Raw genomic sequence first — 6000 nt, 5'->3', positions numbered from 1 at the left:
GCCATAACTGCTGTCACAAGTTCGCGCTGCCTACGCGAGCAGGCCTACGTCGCCAAGTGGCCCACCGATACGCACGAACCGTCAAACGACCTTTTCAATGTGCCTTTCTGACTTGGCTATAAAGTAGTAGGTCTTAGGTCAACGATGGGCCAAAGCATGTACGTGCGTGGGTTGAGCGAACCAGAAAAATCGCGTTATGAAAACGTAGTGCGCTCGTGCAACTGTGTCGACCAGCTCTAACTCAAAGATCATAAGCTTCGGGGCGATGTCGGACTACTGCCTCGCATGGACGTCGCAGACATCAAGGATTACACTGTGAATGCAACAAGCTTCGCGACCCGCGAGCAATCGAAATCCTATAAGTCGATGGAAGGCCACAATAATCTGCCGAGCGGCTGGGTGCACGCAGCAGCCGCGCGTCAAAGTGCTCGCGTAACATGATCGCCTTCATTACAAAATTTACACCGCGTTGTCCACTTGCGTTAAATTTGCTTCAATGAAAAAAAAAAATGACCCCCCCCCCCCTGCCTCCGAGAACTAATCACTGGTTTTACACAGCCTTCGTAATTTTTATGTTACGTCACTTATTCTGGTCTTGCCAAAACAGTCTTTTTTTTTTTGCCCTCCCAGGTTTGTCAGTCACAATCATTCGATGAAAAGCCACTCGCACCATGGCTTCTCGCAAAATAAAATGGCGAGGTGCTGGCGGCACACTGCGCCTGCAAGGCAGGCCTGGCAGAGGCGTGCTCACACATAGCTGCTTTGCTCTTTTACATTAAGGTTGTAGTTAAGAAGAGAAATAACCACGTGTCGACAGGAACCTAATCTGGACAACATATTCCTATCACCGAGTTTCTTTCTTGTGTGACTACTGCATCCGAACACAGCACAGTTCACCGCGACACCGAAGCTCAGTTGACGCACGGCCACGCCAGAGCGTAGTCTGTCCGGATACGTAAACATTGTACGTAGACCTATTCGCAGACGTAGAACAGCACTGCGCTTGAGACACTGAAACGACCTGCTTATACATCAGCGACTGGATAAGAAAACAAGGTGAACGGCGGGCCAAAAGATAGGGATCAGACGTTTGCGCGAGTAAGACCGCTGCCATTTTTTTCGATGCTCCCCGACCGTCAATATGGCGCGGCTGCCCCAGCGACACTGTCACCGCCTCGCGGTTCGAGCTCAGTGCATACCTCCTTAGACATAAGGCACCGGTCCTACAATCAAGACAGAACTTGCACACTTATATCACAACCATCACTTAAATGCAACACATTATATTTATATTTTTCTGAAAAACAAATTACACACAAACACATAACATATATTACACACAAGGCACCGGTCACACAGTTACAAAACTTGCACAGATATATCACAAGTACTACTTCAAACTGCAACACAATATAAACAAGGCACTGCCACTGACGCAGTGATAATGGTAGCAATTTACGTATTTTACATTTCTCGGTGTTTGTCGACAATGATCTGCAAGTCTAAAAGGGCAGGCGTAAGTGTGATCAGCTCAATGCTGTCAGGAGCCTGGTGGTATCGCTGGTGGTATCAGGAGCCTGGTAGGCTTCGCTTTTGACTGCACGCTGCCGACGACGGGGAACGGCTCGCCGCTGCGGTCGATGAATCAGCAAAGACTGCCGCCGTCTGCCCGCGAGTCCCTAGGAAGGAAGGAAAGAGAAGAGCAGAAGGCAGGGAGGTTCCTACGTGCCGCACACGTGTTCGCTCAAAAAGAGACTAAAGAGAAGACTTGTTCGAGCTGCCTTAGTTCAATACACATAGTTCACTACCAAACAAAGTAGAAAGCAGCTCTTACGAGCGGAAGCTCGATCATCCAGAAAAGACGCAAGAACGAAAAACACGAATGGTCCCGATTCGGCTTGGAAATTCCCGTTACGAGCTCGCCGTGACGAGATTCTGAAAGCGTCTGCTAGGACTTAGCAAATTTTTATCTTTTTTGTTCTTTTTGACTGGTAAACGTGAACTCCATTGTATTCTACAGAAGCCAAAGACTGAAGTTAACAAGCTTCGAAAACATTTGCCATGCCACAACGACCTGAATGCGAAAAAAAGAAAATTTATATCCGTGACGTCGCACTACTGTGCTAGCGTAAGAATTCACGGATAATGGCCCTAGCAGATAGCCATTATTACATGTACAGCCCTCCTCTCAAGCAGGCAGTCACACTGTGTATTCGGTTGTAACTGCATAATAATACTAATAATAATAACATATCGTGGCAACATCACTTATCACTTATTTGTTCTAAACTGAGGTCAGTAGCCTGGCTGTTATTCAATATCAAAAGTATTGCACCCTTGTCTGTAAAAAAAGATTATAGCACAGGCACTAGGTTACAGTGTGTTGAGGTATGGCATTACAGTCTTTGGCTTTCGTTTGGATCATTGGAGATGCAGGGTTGACCGAATTATAAAAAACGTTCTTAAAAATGTTGCGTACAATTCCCCAATAGTAACATCTGCAAACATCTTCCATGAACTTGGGCTACCAAACTTCCTTTCATTACTTAGAGAAACAGTTGTTGTTAAATATTTCTGGAATTCCGCTTTCAAACAAAAATTTTCCGCCGCAAGGGAGCTTAGAAAACATGTCTGTTATGTAGTTCCGCGTTCAGCCACAAGGTATGGCGCGGCCAAACGCTGTGCTTATGTGCCTGACATATTTAACAAATTACCAGAAGAAATCTTTAACTCAACATCAAAAAGCACGCTTAAACACTTCTTGAAGCAGCTACAGTAAAATTACCCTCTTGTACATTTTTTTTTTGCATCGCAACATTTACCTCTTGAACTTTTGTTATATGTAGATAACCAAATGTTAACTTGTTCTTTTCAATTCTTTGCCTCATTTTTTTCGTATTTTTTATTTATTTATTTTTCTTAATTTCTCATCAAGTTATGTATACTTGTTTGCTTTGTCTATCGCATTAATTGGCACGGTCCTACAAAGCCAACTGAGGCTTAGACCGGCCTGCTTGTGTTGTTTTGTATATTTTGCGGCAATAAACATTATTATTATTATTATTATTATTATTATTATTATTATTATTATTATTATTATTATTATTATTATTATTATTATTAAACACCCTAAGCGCTTTGTCATCTAGAATATTTTTATTGATGATACAGTACACATAAAATGTCGTAAGGCATGCTCATTTAGCCACCTTACCAGCGAAGGACCAAGCGGACGATGGAAGTGTTTATTGCTGGATTTATTTATTTCAATCGTCAGTAAAGCAGGAAAAGAAAGTGGAACACGTTGGGTGATAAGGATAGAGTGAAGAAGCGGTTCATGGGCCTGAAATCCTGTCATCTCTTTATACCCTTTAAAAAAATCAACGTATAACTGGCTTACCTCAAAACTATAAGCTGCAGACAGCGGTTCGCTATGGCGCAAAAGAAGACCCCTTAAAAACTTTACGTCCTGCTGTTCTAAACGTTCGTCTCTGTCGAAGTGCAGGGGTTGTTTCGTGGCCACCACTGCATGGGGTAGGCAAGTGTGATCTTCTGCTTGAGGAGCAATACACAACGAGCCACTGGGCACTTTACACAATCTTTTTTATGGAGTCATCGAAATTTACAAACGAATACCCCGCTGAGTGATCTGAGATAAGTTTTAGAAAGGGGCTCTGACCCTTTAAAGCAGTGCTAGCTTTAACTGCTATAAAGGCATTTGAAGCAAACCAACCATTATTGAAGATATTGATTACAACTGTTCTTTTCTAGGTGCAGCGGAAAACAATGCCAACTACAACTAAATAACTCAAATCAGAAAATTCTGGTAACCGTCAGCCCATGGCCCCATTGGCATTGCTAAGGGTGCCTGAGCAGTCACATTTTCCAACTGAACACAAACATTAGAAAAATGCAGGTTTCAAATATAAAATCCCTTAAACACCAAATTATTTTTCCTGCTTCTAATAGCATAAAAGACAACATGGAAGTGCACAGTGGTAAAAAAAATATATAAATTTAACTGCGTCCCGAGAGACTATGCAACATGGGAGCCTGTTTGACTGGACATTTTGTATATTAAGAAAAAGCACAAGGTAAGTGCAGATTTTGGCTAGCTAACAACTCGTGCTTTACCATCTAGTGGATCCTACAAGGGGAGTTCATAAAGTTTGTATTATGCGCACCACAAATTTGAACGGGCGTACACAATAAGCATGAAAATAAACCCATGTCTCTCCAGTTTTTATGGAATATAAAAATTTTATATATATATATATATATATATATATATATATATATATATATATATATATATATATATATATATATATATATATATATCACAAAGCACCCCTAGGACAACTAAGCGAATATTGCAGAGCATATACAGGAAAGTTGTTTGAAGCACAAGCAGTGAACACCACCAGCAGTGCCAAACTGGTGGCGGTGTGTGCTGACAATGTCCCAGCTTATGACTGTTGCGAAATAGTGCCGAAGATTTTAATGAGGACGAACAAGCCACAACAAAAATGATGCGGCCGACCATTGTTTGATGGTCAACTGCAAATTTACGCAAAAGTAGAGGCCCTAGTACTTGTTGACCAACAGGTAACTGCTGAATGAATAATGTTGCAGGTTAACATGACAGCGGGCTCAGATTAAACTCCCACCCAATCTTAATCTCTGTGTTCCTTCATGGTAATACATAATAAAAGAATGACTTACCCTTCCCCAACTAGAAAATGGGGGTAAGCGAAGCTTGTCTTGCATGCACCCGGCCTTCGTCACAGTTAAGTAAGCCACAGGTAACAGTGCCGTACTGCCTTGGCCTCTCACTCCCTCATCGCGGGATCTTCTCGTTGCTGTCTGATTGCCTGGGCTTGGGTGGGTCCAAAGGCGTGCTTACAGTCTGACATTATCGGCGCGTGGGTGAGTGTCGCTCGACATCGGGCATGTCGAAGTGCATTGGCTGTGCCCGGTTACGTTGGCTCTGCCAGCACGTTGAATTATCGATCAACTATAGGTGCCGTTCTCGCCAACGTGATGTGATGTGTGCGCGCACTCATGCTATGTGAGACTATACTTAGTTACATTAGCCCTTAACGGATGAATCGGTGGGCCAACGGCGAGCCCTTTCACGTACGAGTTCTCGCTGCCGCTCGTCGAAGGCTGCCCGTTTCTCGGGGGAACGCATAACGCATGGCCGTCCCATCCGTTTTCCAAGACTGAATTGAACGGAAATGAAGCCGGCGCAGCACTCGTTAAATTCTTTGGTGCCCTTTCCCTCCCCAGTGGAAGCGAACCGGCTCTCATTGGTTGCACGTGTGGCGTGAGCACGCACCTATGCAGCTGGAATCCTTGCTTATGACTCATCCTCTGGCGCCGGCGCAACTGTCAACTCATCGCTTTCCTGCAGCTGCTCTGCTCTGGGAGCAACAGGCTCTTTTTTTTTGCGGGACCATGACAATACCGCTTGTGAGCCAATACAAGCTTCATTTAAAAACACCAATGAATGCCCCTCATGAAGGAACCCTAAAAAGGCTAATTTGAGCTGTATTCGTTTAAACTACTCTTCTGCAATGCCATAGCAAAGCTACTGTCACCATGAGCAGAAGCTAAGTAAGCCAGAAAAGAGGATAAATGAAAGACAGGCGGCGACCACGCAGTGACGTTTCTGCACCAGCTCGTAGTGAGGTTATGGATTTTGACACCATCTGCTTGGGCATATTTAATCTTTTTATCGGGTAGGATGGACCACATCGTATTCCTAAAGGGTCAAAGACTGAAGTTTCAAAAACTTTTGCTGAGCCATAACAGGCCTAATATAGATGAATAGGCTACTTCATGATCAGTGACCGTCGACTGATACATGTCAGGAGAGCTTCAGCATAATATGTGGAAAACGAGAAGAATGCAATGTTGAGCTTTATTTCCTCTTTTATAACGAATGTCCTAAACACTAAATTAACAAATATAGACAGCTGGAAGAATTCTTCTTCA

General features: G+C 43.5%; 1 protein-coding gene across 2 annotated transcripts in view; it reads right to left on the bottom strand.

The window, feature by feature from the left end:
• Window positions 1-1267: 1267 nt before the first annotated feature.
• The window catches only part of LOC139059277 (uncharacterized), a 29321-nt gene continuing 24588 nt past the window's right edge, over window positions 1268-6000 (bottom strand). For both annotated transcript variants that reach the window (XR_011514044.1, XM_070537471.1), the window contains one exon: window positions 1268-1679. The gene's annotated coding sequence lies outside the window, so the exon portion shown is untranslated. The remainder of the gene's footprint in view (window positions 1680-6000) is intronic.

The sequence above is a fragment of the Dermacentor albipictus genome, chromosome 4 (genome assembly GCF_038994185.2).
Source record: "Dermacentor albipictus isolate Rhodes 1998 colony chromosome 4, USDA_Dalb.pri_finalv2, whole genome shotgun sequence".
NCBI lineage: Eukaryota > Metazoa > Arthropoda > Arachnida > Ixodida > Ixodidae > Dermacentor > Dermacentor albipictus.
This window is presented reverse-complemented; position numbering and strand designations above follow the sequence as displayed.